The following is a 21732-nucleotide window of genomic DNA, read 5'->3' as shown; positions in this document are numbered from 1 at the left end:
TGGCTCTCTCGCACGTTCTGTGTGTGTGTGGCTCTCTCGCGCGTTCTGTGTGTGTGTGTGTGTCTCTCTCGCGCGTTCTGTGTGTGTGGCTCTCTCGCGCGTTCTGTGTGTGTGTGTGTGTGTGTGTGTGTGCTCTCTGCGCGTTCTGTGTGTGTGTGGCTCTCGCGCGTTCTGTGTGTGTGGGGGGCTCTCTCGCGCGTTCTGTGTGTGTGGGGCTCTCTCGCGCGTTCTGTGTGTGTGTGTGGCTCTCAAGCGTTCTGTGTGTGTGTGTGTGGCTCTCAAGCGTTCTGTGTGTGTGGCTCTCAAGCGTTCTGTGCGTGTGTGTGTGGCTCTCTCGCGCGTTCTGTGTGTGTGTGTGTGTGTGTGTGTGTGTGTGTGTGTGTGGCTCTCTCGCGTTCTGTGTGTGTGTGGCTCTCTCGCGCGTTCTGTGTGTGTGTGTGGCTCTCTCGCGCGTTCTGTGTGTGTGTGGCTCTCTCGCGTTCTGTGTGTGTGTGGCTCTCTCGCGCGTTCTGTGTGTGTGTGGCTCTCTCGCGCGTTCTGTGTGTGTGTGGCTCTCTCGCGCGTTCTGTGTGTGTGTGGCTCTCGCGCGTTCTGTGTGTGTGTGGCTCGCTCGTTCTGTGTGTGTGGGGCTCTCTCGCGCGTTCTGTGTGTGTGTGTGTGTGTGTGTGTGTGTGGCTCGCTCGTTCTGTGTGTGGGGCTCTCGCGCGTTCTGTGTGTGTGGCTCTCTCGCGCGTTCTGTGTGTGTGTGTGTGTGTGTCTCTCTCGCGCGTTCTGTGTGTGTGTGGCTCTCTCGCGCGTTCTGTGTGTGTGGGGGGCTCTCTCGCGCGTTCTGTGTGTGTGGGGCTCTCTCGCGCGTTCTGTGTGTGTGTGTGGCTCTCAAGCGTTCTGTGTGTGTGTGTGTGGCTCTCAAGCTTTCTGTGTGTGTGGCTCTCAAGCGTTCTGTGTGTGTGTGGCTCTCGCGCGTTCTGTGTGTGTGTGTGTGTGTGTGTGTGTGTGTGTGTGTGCTGTGTGCGTTCTGTGTGTGTGTGTGGCTCTCGCGCGTTCTGTGTGTGTGTGGCTCTCTCGCGTTCTGTTCTGTGTGTGTGTGGCTCTCGCGCGTTCTGTGTGTGTGTGTGTGTGGCTCTCTCGCGTTCTGTGTGTGTGTGTGTGTGTGGCTCTCGCGCGTTCTGTGTGTGTGGCTCTCGCGTTCGTTCTGTGTGTGTGGCTCTCTTGCGCGTTCTGTTTGTGTGGCTCTCGCGCGTTCTGTTCTGTGTGTGTGTGTGTGGCTCTCTCGCGCGTTCTGTGTGTGTGTGTGGCTCTCTCGCGCGTTCTGTGTGTGTGTGTGTGTGGCTCTCTCGCGCGTTCTGTGTGTGTGTGTGTGTGTGTGGCTCTCGTGCGTTCTGTGTGTGTGTGTGGCTCTCGCGCGTTCTGTGTGTGTGGCTCTCTCGCGCGTTCTGTGTGTGTGGCTCTCTCGCGCGTTCTCTGTGTGTGTGTGTGGCTCTCTCGCGTTCTGTGTGTGTGTGTGGCTCTCTCGCGCGTTCTGTGTGTGTGTGGCTTTCTCGCGTTCTGTGTGTGTTTGGCTCTCTCGCGCGTTCTGTGTGTGTGGCTCTCTCGCGCGTTCTGTGTGTGTGGCTCTCTCGCGCGTTCTGTGTGTGTGGCTCTCTCGCGCGTTCTGTGTGTGTGTGTGGCTCTCGCGCGTTCTGTGTGTGTGTGTGGCTCTCTCGCGCGTTCTGTGTGTGTGTGGCTTTCTCGCGCGTTCTGTGTGTGTTTGGCTCTCTTGCGCGTTCTGTGTGTGTGTGGCTCTCTCGCGCGTTCTGTGTGTGTGTGTGGCTCTCTCGCGTTGTGTGTGGCTCTCGCGCGTTCTGTGTGTGTGTGTGGCTCTCTCGCACGTTCTGTGTGTGTGTGGCTCTCTCGCGCGTTCTGTGTGTGTGTGTGTCTCTCTCGCGCGTTCTGTGTGTGTGGCTCTCTCGCGCGTTCTGTGTGTGTGTGTTTCTCTCTCGCGCGTTCTGTGTGTGTGTCTCTCTCGCGCGTTCTGTGTGTGTGTGGCTCTCTCGCGCGTTCTGTGTTTGTGGGGGGCTCTCTCGCGCCTTCTGTGTGTGTGGGGCTCTCTCGCGCGTTCTGTGTGTGTGTGTGGCTCTCTCGCGTTGTGTGTGTGTGTGTGGCTCTCAAGCGTTCTGTGTGTGTGTATGTGGCTCTCAAGCGTTCTGTGTGTGTGTGGCTCTCAAGCGTTCTGTGTGTGTGTGTGTGTGTGGCTCTCTCGAGCGTTCGGTGTGTGTGTGGCTCTCTCGAGCGTTCTGTGTGTGTGTGGCTCTCTCTCGCGTTCTGTGTGTGTGTGTGTTTGTGGCTCTCTCCGTGTGTGTGTGTGTGGCTGTGTGTGTGTGTGGTTCTCTGTGTGTGTGTCTCTCGCCCGCTCTCTCTGTGTGTGAGTCTCTCACGCACTCTCTGTGTGTGTGTTTCTCTCGCGCTCTGTGTGTGTGTTTCTCTCGCGCTCTGTGTGTGTCTCGAGCGCTCACGCTCTCTCGTTCACTCCGTCTGTTTCTCTTCCATCAATCTTAATGTTGATGATGATGACCGATGTCAGACGAGAGTGGGCTCTCATCCGTAATAGAAGCACAAAGTGCTGTGACACCCTCCCACCAGTTCCACTGCCATATTGTCAAGCGGGAGGTATGCATCATGTGAGCTGGTGGCGAGAATCTGTTTCCCCTCCGTTATGTGCCAGTCTGCCAGAGCATCCGTCCATGCGGCCCATAACGTGTGTGGGTTATCATTAGTGTGAACGATGAGCTAGATGTGATGTCGCTACCAGTGCACTTCTTCCTCTCAGGCGAAAGTTGTCTCTCATCTAGCACTCTCACGGCTCCCCCTCCCCCATTCTAGAGAGACTTGGTATGTGTCCCTAAAATCCCCCGGAAGCCATATAAACTAACTCTTCTCACACTCTCATGGCTCACCCATTCCCCTCGTCTCAGCTCAATCTAGTATATAGGCTTAGTTGATACAGTATGTGTCCACAGATTCCTCCCCAGCCACATTTTCACTAAGTGCATTTATTAACACACTAAGTCCCCTTAACGGAGCTCCCGCTTCAGCGGTCTTCCTCCAACCCCAAAGAGGCTCATCCCTGTCGTAGGGGTTTTGAATTGAAATACTGGCACATCCATTTCCCAGGGCGAGGTCCTCCTCTTCTCCTCCTCCTCCTCTTCTTTCTTCCTCTTCCCTCCTTGGGCAGATCCGCAGTGCCAGATGGGAAATGATTCATCGTCTCTATATGGGCCGCTACGGGTGTGTATGGGCGGGTGTGTATGGGCCTGTGTGTGCTGGTGTGTATGGGCCTGTGTGTGCTGGTGTGTATGGGCCTGTGTGTGTGTGCACGCCTGGGGATTGATGAACAGTCAGACTGTTTGGTTTGGAAAGGCCCAAACGAGATGAAATGTATATAAGCCGACATGTAATGCGACCGGCGCTATTCCCGAACCTCCCCAGCCGCTCCTGCTTCAGGGGTTATGTTGATATCATGGGAAAAATGGGAAGTCAAGTGGATGCAGGGAGATCTATGGCGTCTGCACGTACAACACGTATGGTGTTCTTACAGACTGCAAACGGGCACACGAGGACAGACGCGCACACGTCCACTCGCTTCCTGTCCACTCGCTTCCTGTCCACTCGCTTCCTGTCCACTCGCTTTCTGACACAGTTCCAGGTCAAGGAAGAATAGCAGGGTTGGTCGAACCTTGAGTCATGCATCTGTGAGGCTCCCCCTCCCGTAGCTTCAGCCAGGCAGAGCCTCAACCAGAGAGGCCCCGCAGGAAATGACTTTGTCATTGGTCACAGGTAGAGCAGCATTCCAAAGAGCGTCATATCCGTTTCATTTTTAGACAACCACAAAGCGCTCTTGTTGGCACGACTGATACATTTCTAGTTAGGCTAGACCATATTATTCATCAGGCGTGAAACCTTCATTTGGAAAGTACAAATGATGGAGCTCTAATTTAGCATCTATTATTTGACCTCAGCTAGCATACTTCTACTGAGCATATTCTGTAATACTCTGTATTTACACTAGCCTAGCTCCCTCTTGCCCGCTCCCTCCCTTTCTCCTCTACACTCCCAATGAACTAACCCTCCCTCGCTCTGTTCTCCCCTGTTTGTCAGGCAGCGTGCCAGCTTGTTGTGAGTGGCAGCGCTGCTCTGTGTTCCTCTCCAGATTTCAGGTTAGCGTCTGGGCGCTGATGAGGGAAGTGTCAGCTGGAGCAGCTCTAGAGCCAAGGCTATTTAATGGATGACATAATTGGCATCCTGAGCATTCGTAGAGCTGGGAGGCAGAGGGATGGAGGGAATAATGCCTGGCCAAAGGAAGTGTGCTGTAGATAAAAACTCTCGTTTGATGTCCTCCGCATCAGTTTGCGTGTAGACGTTCCGGATTGTTCTAGCGGCTGGGTCAGTTTACTACCCTAAACTCCATACGTACATGCCATAACTTTCTCCACTGAAAGCAGACAGGCCAGGGAGGGAGCCGTGGTGGAGGGGGAAGCCTTTTGTTTGTACTGGAACAATGCTGTGAATGAGACGGTGTGGGGGGGAAACAGGAGTCCACTGAGGTGACTGATGGGCGTCTACAGGCCCTGTCTGTTGGTAATGAGGTTTGCAACGTGGGCGGTGTGTTGGCGGGAGAGTCTTGTTCAAACGCATGGCCTGGGTCATAATACAGAGCCCATAGCAGGGAGGTGGGTGAGGTGTGTCTGTCTCTTGGCAACTGCGTACACGCACTCATTTTGACTTATGACCTAAACTAGCTGGCAATCGATCCGTTGACTCTTCTCTCCCTTGTTTTCCCCGTCCCCCGTCTTCCTCAGAAGCAGCCCGTCCTTCCCCCTTCTCAGTAGTTTTCCATCCCAGCCCACGTTGTCATAGTCTTTTCACACTGTGGTCAGTGTCGCCAAAGCTCTCCAGACTAGAAGTCTAGAACATTCAGCTTATCCTATCCCAATCCACTGGAGGTCAATTGCTGAACTAACGTTGGATCAGTGTTCTGCTGTCTCATTAGGCTAATATACAGTTGAGTTGACAGGGTAATGTCTGACTGTATAGATGGCTGTAAAGATTCCACATACAGTGCCTTCAGAAAGTATTCTTACGCCTTGACTTATTCCACATTATGTTACAGCCTGAATTCAAAATGGATGAAATAATTGTCTCTTGCCCATCTACACACAATACCCCATAATGACAAAATGAAAATGTTTTTAGAAATGTGTGCAAATGATTGAAAAGAAATTCAGAAATATCTAATTAACCTCTCTGGGGTAGGCGGGACGCTTGCGTCCCACATGGCCAAATAGCCAGGAAAATGCAGAGCGCCAAATTCAAATACATTTCTATAAAAATCTAACTTTCATTAAATTACACATGCAAGATAGCAAATTAAAGCTATACTCGTTGTGAATCCAGCCAACATGTCAGATTTCAAAAAGGCTTTTCGGCGAAAGCATAAGATGCTATTATCTGATGATAGCACAACAGTAAACAATGAGAGTAGCATATTTCAACTCTGCAGGCGCAACACAAAACGCAGAAATAAAATATAAATCATGCCTTACCTTTGAAGAGCTTCTTTTGTTGGCACTCCTATATGTCCCATAAACATCACAAATGGTCCTTTTGTTTGATTAATTCCATCGATATATATCCAAAATGTCCATTTATTTGGCGCGTTTGATCCAGAAAAACACAGTTTCCAACTTACGCAATGTCGCTACAAAATTTCTCAAAAGTTACCTGTAAACTTTGCCAAAACATTTCAAACTACTTTTGTAATACAACTTTAGGTATTTCTAAACTTAGATAATAGATCAAATTGAAGACGGGATGATCTGTGTTCAATACAGGAGCAAAACAAACTGACGCTACTTTTCTGGTTACGAGCCTCAATCAAAAGGTACACATGAAGTGACGTTCGTTCTGAGCTATGGTACTTCTTCATTACACAAAGGAAAAACCTTAACCAATTTCTACAAACTGGTGACATCCAGTGGAAGCGGTGGGAACTGCAGGAAAGTCGTTTAGAATTCTGGATTCCCCATGAAAACATATTGAAAAGAGAGTGACTTAAAAAAAAAAATCTGAATGGTTTGTCCTCGGGATTTTGCCTGCTAAATAAGTTCTGTTATACTCACAGACATGATTCAAACAGTTTTAGAAACTTCAGAGTGTTTTCAATCCAATACTAATACTAATATGCATATATTAGGATCTGGGACAGAGTAGGAGGCAGTTTAGTTTGGGCACGCTATTTATCCAAAAGTGAGAATGCTGCCCCCTGAATAACATAAGTATTCACACCCCTGATTCAATACTTTGCTGAAGCACCTTTGACATCGATTACAGCTGTGAGTATTTCTGGGTAAGTCTAAGAGCTTTCCACACCTGGATTGTGCAACATTTGGCCATTATTATTTTCTAAATTCTTCAAGCTCTGTCATAGTTTTCATCATTGCTAGTGCCATAGATTTTCAAGTAGAATTAAGTTAAAACTAACTTGGCCACTCGGGAATTTACTGTCCGCTTGGTAAGCCATTCCAGTGTAGATTTGGCCTTGTTTTAGGTTATTGTCCTGTTGAAAGGTGAGTTCATCTCCCAGTGTCTGGTGGAAAGCAGACTGAACCAGGTTTTCCTCTAGGATTCTACCTGTGCTTAGCTCCATTACGTTTCTTTTTATCCTGAAAAACTCCCCAGTCCTTAACCAATACAAGCATGCCCTTAACATGATGCAGCCACCACTATGTTTGAAAATATGGAGTTTGGGGCAAATACAATAACACTTTGTATTCAGGACAAAAAGGGAATTCCTTTTTTGCAGTATTACTTTAGTGCCTTGTTGCAAACAGGATGAATGTTTTGGAATATTTTTTTCTACACAGGCTTCCTTCCTTTCACTCTGTCAATTAGGTTAGTATTGTGGAGTAACTACAATGTTGATCCATCCTCAGTTTTATCATAGCACAGCCATTAAACTCTGCACCCGTTTTAAAGTCACCATTGGCTTCATGGTGAAATCCCTGAGATGTTTCCGTCCTCTCCGGCAACTGAGTTAGGAAGGACACCTATATCTTTGTAGTGACTTGGTGTATTAATACACCATCCAAAGTCTAATAATAACTTCACCATGCTCAAAGGGATAATCAGTGTCTGCTTTTGACATTTTTACCCATCTACCAGTAGGTGCCCTTCTTTGCGAGGCATTGGAAAACCTCTTTGGTCTTTGGTTGACTGAGCGACTTTACAGACAGTTATATGTGTGGGGTACAGAGAAGGTAGTCATTCAAAAATCATGTCAAACACTATTATTGCACACAGAGTGAGTCCATGCAATTTATTATTAGACTTGTTAAGCACATTTTTACACCTTAACGTATTTAGGCTTGCCATAACAAAGGGGTTGATTCAAGACATTTCATATAGGAATATAGGAATAAAATAACATTCTAATGTAATTTGAATTGTTACTTTACCTTTCATTAAGTTAGGCTAGGCTACATTTTACTGCACTTAGCTTAGTTTAAAGGCTATTCATGTTGCTGGCAATTCCTGCAATGCTTCATGCTATAAAACCGCTAAATCTGCACCCCAAAGTAGAAAAATTCCTTCTAAACAGCTTCTTAGCTGCAGTGTATTGACCGTGCTAATATTTAGTACCGCCACAACATTTACAGAAGCTAATGTGCGAATTTATGTAATTTAACATGGCAGTAGAGAGCTGAGGGATGGAAACGCAAGTTTGCGATTCACGTGGGAAACAATGTTGTGTTCACTGTCCTTTTTTAATTAATTTTTTTCCCTTTGTGGGTAGATCAGCTTTAATATTGCATGTTGTGGCTTCATCAATGCGATCTACTATATATATATTTTTTGGTGTGAATTTCTTAACTTCTTTAATGCGTTTGAGCCAATCAATTGTGTTGTGACAAGGTAGTTGTGGTATACAGAAGAAAGCCCTATTTGGTAAAATACCAAGTCCATATTAAAGGAAATATATTCCACAAATGAACTTTTAACAAGGCACACCTGTTAATTGCATGAAGCTGGTTGAGAGAATGCCAAGACTGTGCAAAGCTGTCAAGGCAAAAGGTGTCTACTTTGAAGAATCTAAAGTATAAAATATATTTTGATATAACACTTTTTTTTGGTTACTACATGATTCCATATGTGTTATTACATAATTTCGATGTCTTCACTATTATTCTACAATGTAGAAATAGCAAACAATGAAGAAAAACCCTTGAATGAGTAGGTGTTCAAATTGACTGTATATTTTCCAACTGTGCTGTTTCACAAATGTTCTATACCTATATACATTTTACGTTCACAGTATATTTTACATTTAGTTTTCTTCTTTTTAGACCCACCCTTCAGCACCACTTAACCCCTCCAATCTATCTCTGAACACCATCGTTTTAGTTTCTATTTGCCATATATTTTTCAACTGTGCTGTGATGTTTCACAAAAGTTCTGAACCTTTCTATTCTGATAGTTTCTACAGATTGTAAATTAAAGATAAATTTTTTTGCTAAGATTATTATTATATTATTGATCGGTTGACTATGACTTTTCTAATCACCCAGCAGTGCTATTTGCAGTTAACTCTAGGTAAATGTTAACATTTTTCAGCCATTCCTGAACCTGCTACATACAGTGCCTTGCGAAAGTATTCGGCCCCCTTGAACTTTGCGACCTTTTGCCACATTTCAGGCTTCAAACATAAAGATATAAAACTGTATTTTTTTGTGAAGAATCAACAACAAGTGGGACACAATCATGAAGTGGAATGACATTTATTGGATATTTAAAAAAAATTAACAAATCAAAAACTGAAAAATTGGGCGTGCAAAATTATTCAGCCCCCTTAAGTTAATACTTTGTAGCGCCACCTTTTGCTGCGATTACAGCTGTAAGTCACTTGGGGTATGTCTCTATCAGTTTTGCACATCGAGAGACTGAAATTTTTTCCCATTCCTCCTTGCAAAACAGCTCGAGCTCAGTGAGGTTGGATGGAGAGCATTTGTGAACAGCAGTTTTCAGTTCTTTCCACAGATTCTCGATTGGATTCAGGTCTGGACTTTGACTTGGCCATTCTAACACCTGGATATGTTTATTTTTTAACCATTCCATTGTAGATTTTGCTTTATGTTTTGGATCATTGTCTTGTTGGAAGACAAATCTCCGTCCCAGTCTCAGGTCTTTTGCAGACTCCATCAGGTTTTCTTCCAGAATGGTTCTGTATTTGGCTCCATCCATCTTCCCATCAATTTTAACCATCTTCCCTGTCCCTGCTGAAGAAAAGCAGGCCCAAACCATGATGCTGCCACCACCATGTTTGACAGTGGGGATGGTGTGTTCATGGTGATGAGCTGTGTTGCTTTTACGCCAAACATAACGTTTTGCATTGTTGCCAAAAAGTTCAATTTTGGTTTCATCTGACCAGAGCACCTTGTTCCACATGTTTGGTGTGTCTCCCAGGTGGCTTGTGGCAAACTTTAAATGACACTTTTTATGGATATCTTTAAGAAATGGCTTTCTTCTTGCCACTCTTCCATAAAGCCCAGATTTGTGCAATATGCGACTGATTGTTGTCCTATGGACAGAGTCTCCCACCTCAGCTGTAGATCTCTGCAATTCATCCAGAGTGATCATGGGCCTCTTGGCTGCATCTCTGATCAGTCTTCTCCTTGTATGAGCTGAAAGTTTAGAGGGACGGCCAGGTCTTGGTAGATTTGCAGTGGTCTGATACTCCTTCCATTTCAATATTATCGCTGGCACAGTGCTCCTTGGGATGTTTAAAGCTTGGGATATCTTTTTGTATCCAAATCCGGCTTTAAACTTCTTCACAACAGTATCTCGGACCTGCCTGGTGTGTTCCTTGTTCTTCATGATGCTCTCTGCGCTTTTAACGGACCTCTGAGACTATCACAGTGCAGGTGCATTTATACGGAGCTTTGATTACACACAGGTGGATTGTATTTATCATCATTAATCATTTAGGTCAACATTGGATCATTCAAAGATCCTCACTGAACTTCTGGAGAGAGTTTGCTGCACTGAAAGTAAAGGGGCTGAATAATTTTGCACGCCCAATTTTTCAGTTTTTGATTTGTTAAAAAAGTTTGAAATATCCAATAAATGTCGTTCCACTTCATGATTGTGTCCCACTTGTTGTTGATTCTTCACAACAAAATACAGTTTTATATCTTTATGTTTGAAGCCTGAAATGTGGCAAAAGTTCGCAAAGTTCAAGGGGGACGAATACTTTCGCAAGGCACTGTATGAACAGTACCAAAACAAATGATTTCTTCACCGCAAAATCTGCAGAGCTGGGATGTTTGTATCCCCCATATACATTTGAAGTCAGAAGTTTACATACACCTTAGCCAAATACATTTAAACTCAGTTTTTCACCATTTCTGACATTTAGTCCTAGTAAAAATTCCCTGTCTTAGGTCAGTTAGGATCACCACTTTATTTTAAGAATGTGAATAATAGGAGAGAGTGATTTATTTCAGGTTTTGTTTCTTTCATCACATTCCCAGTGGGTCAGAAGTTTACATACTCAATTAGTATTTGGTAACATTGCCTTTAAATTGTTTAACTTGGGACAAATGTTTTTGGGTAGCCTTCCGCAAGCTTTCCACAATAAGTTGGGTGAATTTTGGCCCATTCCTCCTGACAGAGCTGGTGTAACTGAGTCAGGTTTGTAGGCCTCCTTGCTCGCACACACTTTTTCAGTTCTCCCCACAAATGTTCTATGGGATTGAGGTCAGGGCTTTGTGATGGCCACTCCAATACCTTGTCTTTAAGCCATTTTGCCACAACTTTGGAAGTATGCTTGGTGGGTGTTGTCCATTTGGAAGACCTATTTGCGACCAAGCTTTAACTTCCTGACTGATGTCTTGAGAGGTTGCTTCAATATATCCATGTAATTTTACTCCCTCATGATGCCATCTATTTTGTGAAGTGCACCAGTCCCTCCTGCAGCAAAGCACCCCCACAACATGATGCTGCCACCTCCGTGCTTCACGGTTGGGATGGTGTTCTTCGGCTTGCAAGCCTCTCCCTTTTTCCTCCAAACATAACGATGGTCATTATGGCCCACCAATTCTATTTTGATTTTATCAGACCAGAGGACATTTCTCCAAAAAGTACGACCTTTGTCCCCATGTGCAGTTGCAAACTGTAGTCTGGCTATTTTATGGCAGTTTTGGAGCAGTGGCTTCTTCCTTGCGGAGCGGCCTTTCAGGTTATGTCGATATAGGACTCATTTTACTGTGGATATAGATACTTTTGTACCTGTTTCCTTAAGGATCTTCACAAGGTCCTTTGCTGCTGTTCTGGGATTGATTTGCACTTTTTGCACCATAGTACGTTCATTTCTAGGAGACAGAACACGTCTCCTTCCTGGGCGGCATGACGGCTGCCTGGTCCCATGGTGTTTATACTTGCGTACTTGTGTACAAGGATGAACCAGATTTGTGGAGGTCTACCATTTTTTTCTGAGGTCTTGGCTGATTTCTTTTGATTTTCCCATGATGTCAAGCAAAGAGGCACTGAGTTTGAAGGCAGGCCTTGAAATACATCCACAGGTACACCTCCAATTGACTCAAACAATGTCAATTAGCCTATCAGAAGCTTCTAAAGCCATGACATAATTTTCTGGAATTTTCCAAGCTGTTGAAAGGCACAGGCAACTTAGTGTATGTAAACTTCTGACCCACTGGAATTGTGATACAGGGAATTATAAGTGAAATAATCTGTCTGTAAACAATAGTTGGAAAAATGACTTGTGTCATGCACAAAGTAGGTGTCCGAACCGAATTGCCAAACTATAGTTTGTTAACAAGACATTTGTGGAGTGGTTGAAAAACGAGTTTTAATGACTCCAACCTAAGTGTATGTAAACTTCCGACTTCAACTGTATATAACATTCTATTGGTTGTAATAATTTTGTATAATTGAAATTTTAAAAAGCATGTTGACAGTATTTCTTACACAATATTTTTCTTTGGTAGTTTGAATAGACATACTCTTAAAGCTTCCCTAAAAGACATTTTACTTGTCCATACAGATGCAGACTACGTCAATATGGTGCAATTTTCTATCAATGTCAGCCCTATATGGACAGACACTGTATGGGATTACATTTGACAGTGTCTAGTCACACCAAGAGCTAGAGGATGTAAAATGGCAAAGCCAATAGGCCTACTTGAACTGGACTGAAATTGAAATAGCCTTCAAGCAAAGTTTTGTTAACATAATTCATTGAGAAAGCATGCATTAGGCATAAAAGTAACTTGTATGCGGTTGCTCCTCAACTGGATGATGGGATTTTTAGAATGCTGTGACTGCAGAGATGAAGTCACTTCAATACTATAAGCAGCCCTCTCATGGTTTGAGGCTCTACCAACAATAAGGCATCTTTGGAGGCTGATCGGTCCTTTCGGCTACAATCGCTTCACTGCAATCCCTTCTCAGCCCGCCAGCATTTGTATTCTAATGTGAACAAATGGACCAGAAAATGGCCTAGTTGACTGTGGGAGACTTGCCCAGTCACGCAATCTTCCCCAGCTACCAGGCAGCCACAAACCTTTAGCTCAGGGTGGTTTAGCACGGTATGGTTTCATCATACCATAATCAGAATTTAAGAGGCCTGGGGTGATTGTAGTTAGTTCCCTTATTGGACTCACTTATCCAAATTTCATCATGTTGGACAACACAGATGTCCTACAAGGGTGTTTGAACATTATTCCACTGTGCAGTGTGGATGTGTCCTTTTTTGAGAATGGGCTTATTGCAACATATGGTCCCCACTCGACTTCACAAAGCTTATAGTGAGGTACACTGTCAGCATAGAGACAGAGTGAGAATTGCTGTCCTGTGTCTGCCAGAGGGACAAAGCTTTTCATGGTCAGGCTGTTCAGGAAACACTCCTGCCCCTATAATGACCCTTTAGCCCTCATCCAGAGCTAATGTCCACATCCACCATCCACAATGGCTATTGTTTCAGACGGTGAGATCAATGCCCTTGGCTACTTCAATACTCTGAGTAAGTAGTCGGATGACGCACTGCCTGCAGTGACGTGGCCCTCCGGTAAAACTCATAATGGAGGGGAGAGGAGCTCTAGGTTGACCTCTGTGATGGATGGTGATATTCTCAGTGTGTGGACAGTGCATTGAGTGGCCACTGTCTCGTGCCTCCTCACCCTCAGTAGGAAGATAAAGTTGTTAACCCTCTCTTTACTGGTTTGGCCAGGAGGTAGGCCTAGTCAAGCATGTGCAAACATTATGGTGGTTGCGTCTTTTATTTTTTATTTTGTTTATCCATTATTTTACCAGGTAAGTTGACTGAGAACACATTCTCATTTGTAGCAACGACCTGGGGAATAGTTACAGGGGAGGGTAGGGGGATGAATGAGCCAATTGTAAACTGGGGATTATTAGGTGACCGTGATGGTTTCAGGGTCAGATTGGGAATTTACCCTCCGTACGGAGCCTCCGCACTGCATTTCCGGATCAAGCATAAATCACCATCTACAGCAGGGTTTCCAAAACCTCTCCTTTGGCGCCGCCCCCAGACGTTTCAAATGTTTGTTTTAACCCTAAACTGGCACACCTGTTTCACACCTGTTAGTCAAAGGCTTGATGATTAGTTGACTAATTGAATCAGGGGTGCTAGTTTAGGTTTAAAACAAAAAATGTGAAGGAGAGTATTGGGGAATCGTGATCTTCAGGGTATCCCCTTCAGAAAAGGCTTATAAAGAGGATTCCTGCTCGTTTGACAAGGGCTGTCAGCAGGTTCTGTGTTTACAAGAGGCTCCACTGACCCCTGTTTCCCAGGTCAACATCTGAGAACGCTTGGTCCTCAGGCTGGGCTGAGAAGTGGTCACCTCAGTTTCCCAAACTCGATCCTTGGGACCCCAAGGGTTGCATGTTTTTTGTGGGTTTTTTTGCCATAGCACTACACATCTGATTCAAATAATAAACTTAATCATCAAGCTTTGATTTGAGTCAGCTGTGTAGTGCTAGGGCAAAAACCAGAACGAGAACTGAGTTTGGGAAACGCTGCTTTAACCCATGGAAGCTGCAGCCTATTCTGTTTTGTAAAAGAAGATTGCCTGCCCTATGAGTTCTGTTATACTCACAGACATAATTCAAACAGTTTTAGAAACTTCAGCGTGTTTTCTATCCAATAGTAATAATAATATGCATATATTAGCAATGTAGGACAGAGTTTGATGCAGTTCACTATGGGCACGCAATTCATCCAAAGTGAAAATACTGCCCCCTATCCTCAACAAGTTTTAAGAAATAAAACAACAGTAAATACAGCTATATACAGTAGCGAGGCTATAAAGGTAGCGAGGCTACATACCGACACCGGTTAGTCAGGCTGATTTGAGGTAATGTGTACATGTAGATATGTAGATATGGTTAAAGTGACTATGCATATATGATAAACAGAGTAGCAGCAGCGTAAAATAGGGGATGGGAAGAGGCACACAATGCAAATAGTCCAGGTAGCCATTTGATTACCTGTTCAGGAGTCTTATGGCTTGGGGGTAAAAACTGTTGAGAAGCCTTTTTGTCCTAGACTTGGCACTCCGGTACCGCTTGCCATGCGGTAGTAGAGAGAACAGTCTATAACTGGGTTGGCTGGGGTCTTTGACAATTTATAGGTCCTTCCTCTGACACCGCCTGGTGTAGGGGTCCTGGATGGCAGGCAGCTTATCCCCAGTGATGTACTGGGCCGTACGCACTACCCTCTGTAGTGCCTTGCGGTCAGAGGCCAAGCAATTGCCATACCAGGCAGTGATGCAGCCAGTCAGGATGCTCTCGATGTTGCAGCTCTAGAACCTTTCGAGGATCTCCAGACCCATGCAAAATCTTTTTAGTTTCCTGAGGGGGAATAGGCTTTGTCGTGTGCTCTTCAAAACTGTCTTGGTGTGTTTGGACCATTCTAGTTTGTTGTTGATGTGGACACCAAGCAACTTGAAGCTCTCAACCTGCTCCACTACAGCCCCGTCGATGAGAATGGGGGGTGCTCGGTCCTCCTTTTCCTGTAGTCCACAATAATCTCCTTAGTCTTGGTTATGTTGAGGGATAGGTTGTTATTCTGGCACCACCCAGGCCAGGTCTCTGACCACCTCCCTATAGGCTGTCTCGTTGTTGTCAGTGATCAGGCCTACCACTGTTGTGTCGTCTGCAAACTTAATGATGCTGTTGTAGTCGTGCCTGGCCATGCAGTCGTGGGTGAACAGGGAGTACAGGAGGGGACTGAGCACGCACCCCTGGGGAGCTCCAGTGTTGAGGATCAGCGTGGCCGATGTGTTGCTACCTACCCTCACCACCTGGGGGCGGCCCATCAGGAAGTTTAGGATCCAGTTGCAGAGGGAGGTGTTTAGTCTCAGGATCCTTGGCTTAGTGATGAGCTTTGACGGTATTATGGTGTTGAACGCTGCGCTGGAGTCAATGAATAGCATTGTCACGTAAGTGTTCCTTTTGTCCAGGTGGGAAAGGGCAGTGTGGAGTGCAATAGAGAGTGCACCATCTGTGGATCTGTTTGGGCGGTATGCAAATTGGGGTGGGTCCAGGGTTTCTGGGATAATGTTGTTGATGTATGCCATTACCAACCTTTCAAAGCAATTCATGGCTATGGGCGCGAGTGCTACGGGTCTGTAGTCATTTTGGCAGGTTGCCTTTGTGTTCTTGGGCACAGGGACTGTGGTGGCCTGCTTGAAACATGTTGGTATTACAGACTCAATCAGGGACATGTTGAAAATGTCAGTGAAGACACCTACCAGTTGGTCAGCACATGCTGAGAATACGTCCTGGTAAAAGGTCTTACTCACGTCGGCTACGGAGAGTGTGATTACACAGTCGTCCGGAACAGCTGATGCTCACATGCATGCCTCAGTGTTGCTTGCCTCGAAGCGAGCATAGAAGTGATTTAGCTCGTCTGGTAGGCTCGTGTCACTGGGCAGCTCGCGGCTGTGCTTCCCTTTGTAGTCTGTAATAGTTTGCAAGCCCTGCCACATAACACGAACGTCGGAGCCGGTGTGTATTATTCAATCTTAGCCCTGTATTGACGCTTTGCCTGTTTGATGGTTTGTCGTAGGGCGTAGCAGGATTTCTTATAAGCTTCCGGGTTAGAGTCCCGCACCTTGAAAGCGGCAGCTCACTCTACCCTTTAGTTCCGTGCGAATGTTGCCTGTAATCCATGGCTTCTGGTTGGGGTATGTACGTATAGTCACTGTGGGGACGACGTCCTTGATGCACTTATTGATAAAGCCCGTGACTGATGTGGTGTACTCCTCAATGCCATCGGAAGAATCCCAGAACATGTTCCAGTCTCCTGTAGTTTAGCATCTGCTTCATCTGACCACTTTTTTTATAGACCGAGTCACTAGTGCTTTCTACTTTAATTTTTGCTTGTAAGCAGGAATCAGAAGGATAGAATTGCGTTCGGATTTACCAAATGGAGGGCGAGGGAGAGCTTTGTACGCGTCTCTGTGTGTGGAGTACAGGTGATCTTAGAATCCCCCCCTGGTTACACATTTAACATGTTGATAGAAATTTGGTAGAACTGATTTAAGTTTCCCTGTATTAAAGTCTCCGGCCACTAGGTGTGCCACCTGGGTGAGTAGTTTCCTGTTTGCTTATTTCCATATACCTCTTACTGAGTGAGGTCTTAGTGCCAGCATCTGTCTGTGATGGTGAATAAACAGTCACGAAATGTATAGCTGAAAACTCTCTCTAGGCAGGTAGTGTGGCCTGCACTTTATCATAATATACTCTACTTCAGGCGAGCAAAATCTAGAGACTTCCTTAGATTTCATGCACCAGCTGTTTGCAAATATACACAGACAGCCGCCCCCTCGTCTTACCGGAGTGTGCTGTTCTATCTTGCCGGTGCAGCGTATATACCGCTAGCTGAATATCCATGTCGTCATTCTGCCATGATTCCATGAAACATAGTATATTACAGTTTTTGATGTCCCGTTGGTAGGATATTCGTGATCGTACCTCGTCTAGTTTATTGTCCAATGATAGCACGTTGGCGAGTAGTATTGACGGTAACGGCAGCTTTCCCATTCGCCTTTTCCGACTCCTGACCAGGCATCCGGCTCTGTCCTCTGTACCAGCGTCGGTTCCTCTTGCAAATAACGGGGATGTTGGGTGTTTGGAGAATGTCCTGTGCATCATGCTTATTGAAGAAAAAATATTTGTCTAATCCGAGGTGAGTGATCGCTGTCCTGATATCCAGAAGCTCTTTTTTGCCATAAGATACTGTTGCAGAAACATTATGTACAAAATAAGTTACAAATAACACAAAAACCCTCACACAATAGCACAATTGGTTGGGTGCCCTTAAAACTGCTGCCATTTCTTCCGCCTCCATTTTTGAAATAGATGTTGATTCATTTCTTCAAATAAAATTGAATGTATTAGGAAATAGACCTCTAGGCTAATGTACTGGAAGGTTGTCATCTTGACAACCCCGATCACGCCATTTAATTCTGTATCCCCTCTCATTATCCAAAAGTGTTGCCTATGAAGTCAATCGCTGAGATTTACTTTCCAGGAAACGTAAACCATCCCGGGTTGAAAAGTTCAACTGAACTGAGGAATTGAGGATGGCTTAGTTTCGGGGGTGAAAAGTTCACCAGTTTATTAATAATGCAACATGTTGGTGTGAAAGAGACGCAACAGACAGCTGTCTAGTGTTAAAGACAGTGTGAGTGCTACTTCCTCTCCTATCTAGATGCTTCCATAACATCTTTGCATGTTAGATATGTATTCTGTCTGAGTGTAGCTTCACCCAGAGAGGTGAAATGGAGTTTAAAAGGCTTGAACTCTCTCACTGCACGGCTCTCATGAGGGTGGTCCGTAGTGCCATATGTTATCTAGGCCTTCACACTATTAGCAAAGCTGTGTGTGTGTGGGTGGAGTGGACACACACTTACACAATCAAGATATCCCCTTGGCATGCACAGTTGCTTTCAGAGGCATGGAAGTACACGCCTTGGCACCCTATGATTGCTCTACTCGGCAGGGTGCCACAAAAACTAAACTTGGTGTTTACGTCTGGAAGATGATGGGGAGGTACAGGCCTCTTCAAAGGCAGAACATCAGCATTCATCTGAATGAATGTTCTCGACAAGAATCGTGTCTGCTGTCTCCCGTTTAGAATGGCTAGAATTTGAAATGGTATCCATATTTGATGAGAAGCCGCTCACATAAGAGAAATTCTTGAGTTTTGGTGTTCCCTTTCACTTCTCACAACATCCCCTTCATCCAGCTTTGTGGCCAATTCTGCCCGGTAACAGTGCATCTGGGAGGTCAATGATGTGGTGATTGGTGAAAAGAGGTTTTTATTTTAGCATGGTCAGACATTGGAGCAGGGCGCAGGTAATCCCTTTTTCTCCATTAGCATTAGGGTAACATGAGATCTACTGGTATCGACTTTATTATGGTGTGGTGAATGGAAGGGCGCAGGGTTGATCAGGTCTCCATGGGTTACGACCTCCCGAGTTCCTTCTCCATGTGTTATGAACTCCCCTGGAGGTCACTGTGACATGTCCCACTGAGATTTCACTCAAGAGTAATCCTAACCTGAACCAGGTCATAATCCTAACCTTAACATTACGGGAATTAACACATTTCTTACCCTGTATCAGTGGTTAGGGGCACCCTAAGGATCTGGCAATCCAGCCCGTCACTAACCTTTACAGTGACTGATTAATTCACTAAAGCTAAGCTTTTTTTTTTTTTTAGCAATTCGACTGAAATTCGTGTGATTTTGACAGCATGTTGCTAGCGTTTTAAAATCACAAATCCATTTTCAGTATATAAGCCTACACTTGCTTTAGCGAAGACTGTGACCTCTTATGATACTCGTTTTCTCCTCATTTCATGTCCATTTGATCCCTGCACAATCAGTTTAGTCTGTCTTGTGTTCTTGGCTCACAGCCAAACTGTCGGCTCTCGCTGTGTAATTTCCCCTGACGAGCTGATTGTTAGTCTTCGCTGTGTAATTTGGTTTGTGTTGTGATTGTCTGTCATGATGTTGTGATTCTGTTCGATTGGCTGTGTAATTTTGGTCGCTGTCCTGGTCTCCGGATTAAACTTGCGTTATTTGAGCCGTAACTTCCTTGCTTCGTGCTTCCCTGTGTCATTTTCGTGGCTGTCTTTTCCTCTCTCGACATTCTTGAGTGTGTAATCAATTTTCACGTTGTCTCCGGGATGTGTGTGTGTTGTCTGGCCCAGCAGTCTGTCTGTAGAGGACTGGTAAGCGTGACAGTGTGTGTGACAGACTGGCTTTTCCTGGAAGTATCATGCCTCTGTCAGTGCTTAGTGTGCTTCTCCCCAGCCTCCATACATAACTCCATGGTGAGACTGGTTCGTTCCACTACCCACCCTGCTATCACTTTTCTTCTTTCCCAAAACAGACAGAATCACACAAACCACCAACTCTCTGACCTCATCCAGAACTTGTGTGTGTGTCTCTGTGTTGCGGTATGGGAATGGAAAGTGCCCCATCACCTGCTCCCTACTCTTCACCCTGCATAAATAATGACCGTTGAGTCTGGGAGTTTGAAATGAGTGTGTGTCGTGACAGACACTGCGGACATTGAGAGTGAGTGCATACCACAGCTTTGAGTAATGAGGTGGGCTTTGAGAGCAGTGCATTCCCCAGGACCGCCTGTGTAAAGGATACCCCCCCCCAGTCTGTCCTCCCAGCGCCTGCAAGAGAAAATACCTTTCCTGTCTCTTGTCAGTATGGGGATAATTTTAGTTACGCTAATTTAGGTAGGCAAATGTTGTACGTGTGTCGTTGAGTCATGTGTTTCTGAGTCAATCGTTGTTTTGTGGTGTTGGATACCATGACGATCATTTCCCCTTGGGGATTAATAAAGTATTATCTCTCATCTCAACTGTTACATTTCACCTGTCACTTTGTGGGCATAGGAAAGTAGCCTAGACATTGAGACACAGCATTGACATGATGGATGGAAACCCAGACACCCCTCCTCGCCTCTCTTCTCCCCTCCTCCATTTTGTGTCCTCACATTCTCCAGGGTCATCCATCCATCTATCTGTCTGGGTCATACTCTGGCCCAGACTCCTCCAGGCTCGTGGTGAGCTGAAATCATGGAGGTCAGACTCCTAGACTACACTGGGGCTGCTACACCCTTACCTCAACAATCCCTTCCCCCCATCCATTGCTCCACTGTTCCACCCCTAATATCCCCCAATCAGCACCAGTGGTCTTGATGAGACCGGCCAACTGGTTACCTCCAGAAACATCTCCTTGGAATGGCTTTCTACTCATCCATCTAATCTGTAGGGGCCTGGCTGGGTAGTAGCCTGCTATCTGGCTGCTGGGAGGGGATGGGGGGGGGGGGGTAGAACTAAGAGTAGCCTGTGTGTGTGTCATGTAGTTTTAGGCTTGGGCCGTATCCAGATTGTTATACCTTCATACCAACTTTGTGCCATAACGGGATATTCTGTAATATTGGCACTGAACACAAGGGGTGCTGTTTTCAAACCCCACTGATCCTCTGTAATCCAGAGGTTAGCAAAGCTAACAAGTAAATGTAAAATCCTATAGAGAATGCTAACGAGCGCATTGCAAACATTTTGTACAGTTTCTGACCTAAACTATACAAGTAACTAAATATTATCCAGCAAGACTCTTGATCCAGGAGGGGATTCTTTGCTGTTAGCAAGTAAATGCTTGATTTTGGAAGAAGTTAACTACTTGGCTAACTTGCTACCAAATTAGCAAACCAAATGCACAACTGCAGAGTATTTAGCACATTTTAGACCGTTAACTTAATAGTTATAAGATATCTAGCTGGAAAACATTTAGTTGTGAATTCCATACTGTAAATAGATCACCTGGCGCATGTTGCGAATCAGTGAGTGACACAGAAGGCTCCGGTCTCTTGTCATTGTGTGCTTGTAAACAAACACCATGTGATTGGGGACTACCGTAAGCTTAATTTTCTTTTTCTCTTAACATATTGCACAAGTTGACTGCAGGTATTTACTTAAGTAGCTACAAATATTCCAATTTATTTAAAAAATTGAAATAGATACATCCGGTGGCTTTTTCCAAATACCCCAGTATATGTTATATACGGTATACTGCTCAAACCTACGGAGTTTCTATTGCTCCCAATAAGAACTTGGCAGTACTAGGAAGACATTCCATGACTTTGGCCCACTTTGGCTCACCTGGACCCTATTACACCAGGAGAGAGAGATTTACAGAGATGGAGAGATGGTGAAGAGAACTGTATACGTGAGCGAGAGAGCGAGGCATAGTGCTCCTGCAACTCATCTTAGCTTCTCTTCTGGAAGCCATTGTGTGTTGGCTCTTGGCTGTGATGCTTACCTCAGGGATTCGCTCCATATTGGAAAGAATGCTTGTCTGCTCAATATTTTACAAGGGAAGCCTCTTTAACTGCTCTCTCTGCTAGCTCGTAATGGGCGGACAGGCTGACAGACAACAGCGGTTACCCACGGCAACCATGAAGACGAAGTAGAGCCAAGCCAGAAATCCTCCAATAATTGAGCTGTTGAACATTCCGAGGGAGCACCACCCAAAAGTGAGGTTATCGCAAAAGGGGTCTGGGATTCAGAGCAGGAATCCAAGGTACTGGCAGGGGTCAGATTCCAAGCTAAAGTTGGTTCTCATTT

The 21732-nt window shown here is 45.3% G+C and overlaps 1 protein-coding gene across 3 annotated transcripts in view; it reads left to right on the top strand.

The window, feature by feature from the left end:
• The window catches only part of LOC135539254 (E3 ubiquitin-protein ligase SMURF2-like), an 82900-nt gene that overhangs the window by 21510 nt on the left and 39658 nt on the right, over nt 1-21732 (top strand). The window lies entirely within an intron of this gene.

This window comes from Oncorhynchus masou, chromosome 5 (assembly GCF_036934945.1).
Source record: "Oncorhynchus masou masou isolate Uvic2021 chromosome 5, UVic_Omas_1.1, whole genome shotgun sequence".
Classification (NCBI taxonomy): Eukaryota; Metazoa; Chordata; class Actinopteri; order Salmoniformes; family Salmonidae; genus Oncorhynchus; species Oncorhynchus masou.
Note: the sequence above shows the minus strand (reverse complement) of the source record. Positions and strands in the feature narration are given on the sequence as shown.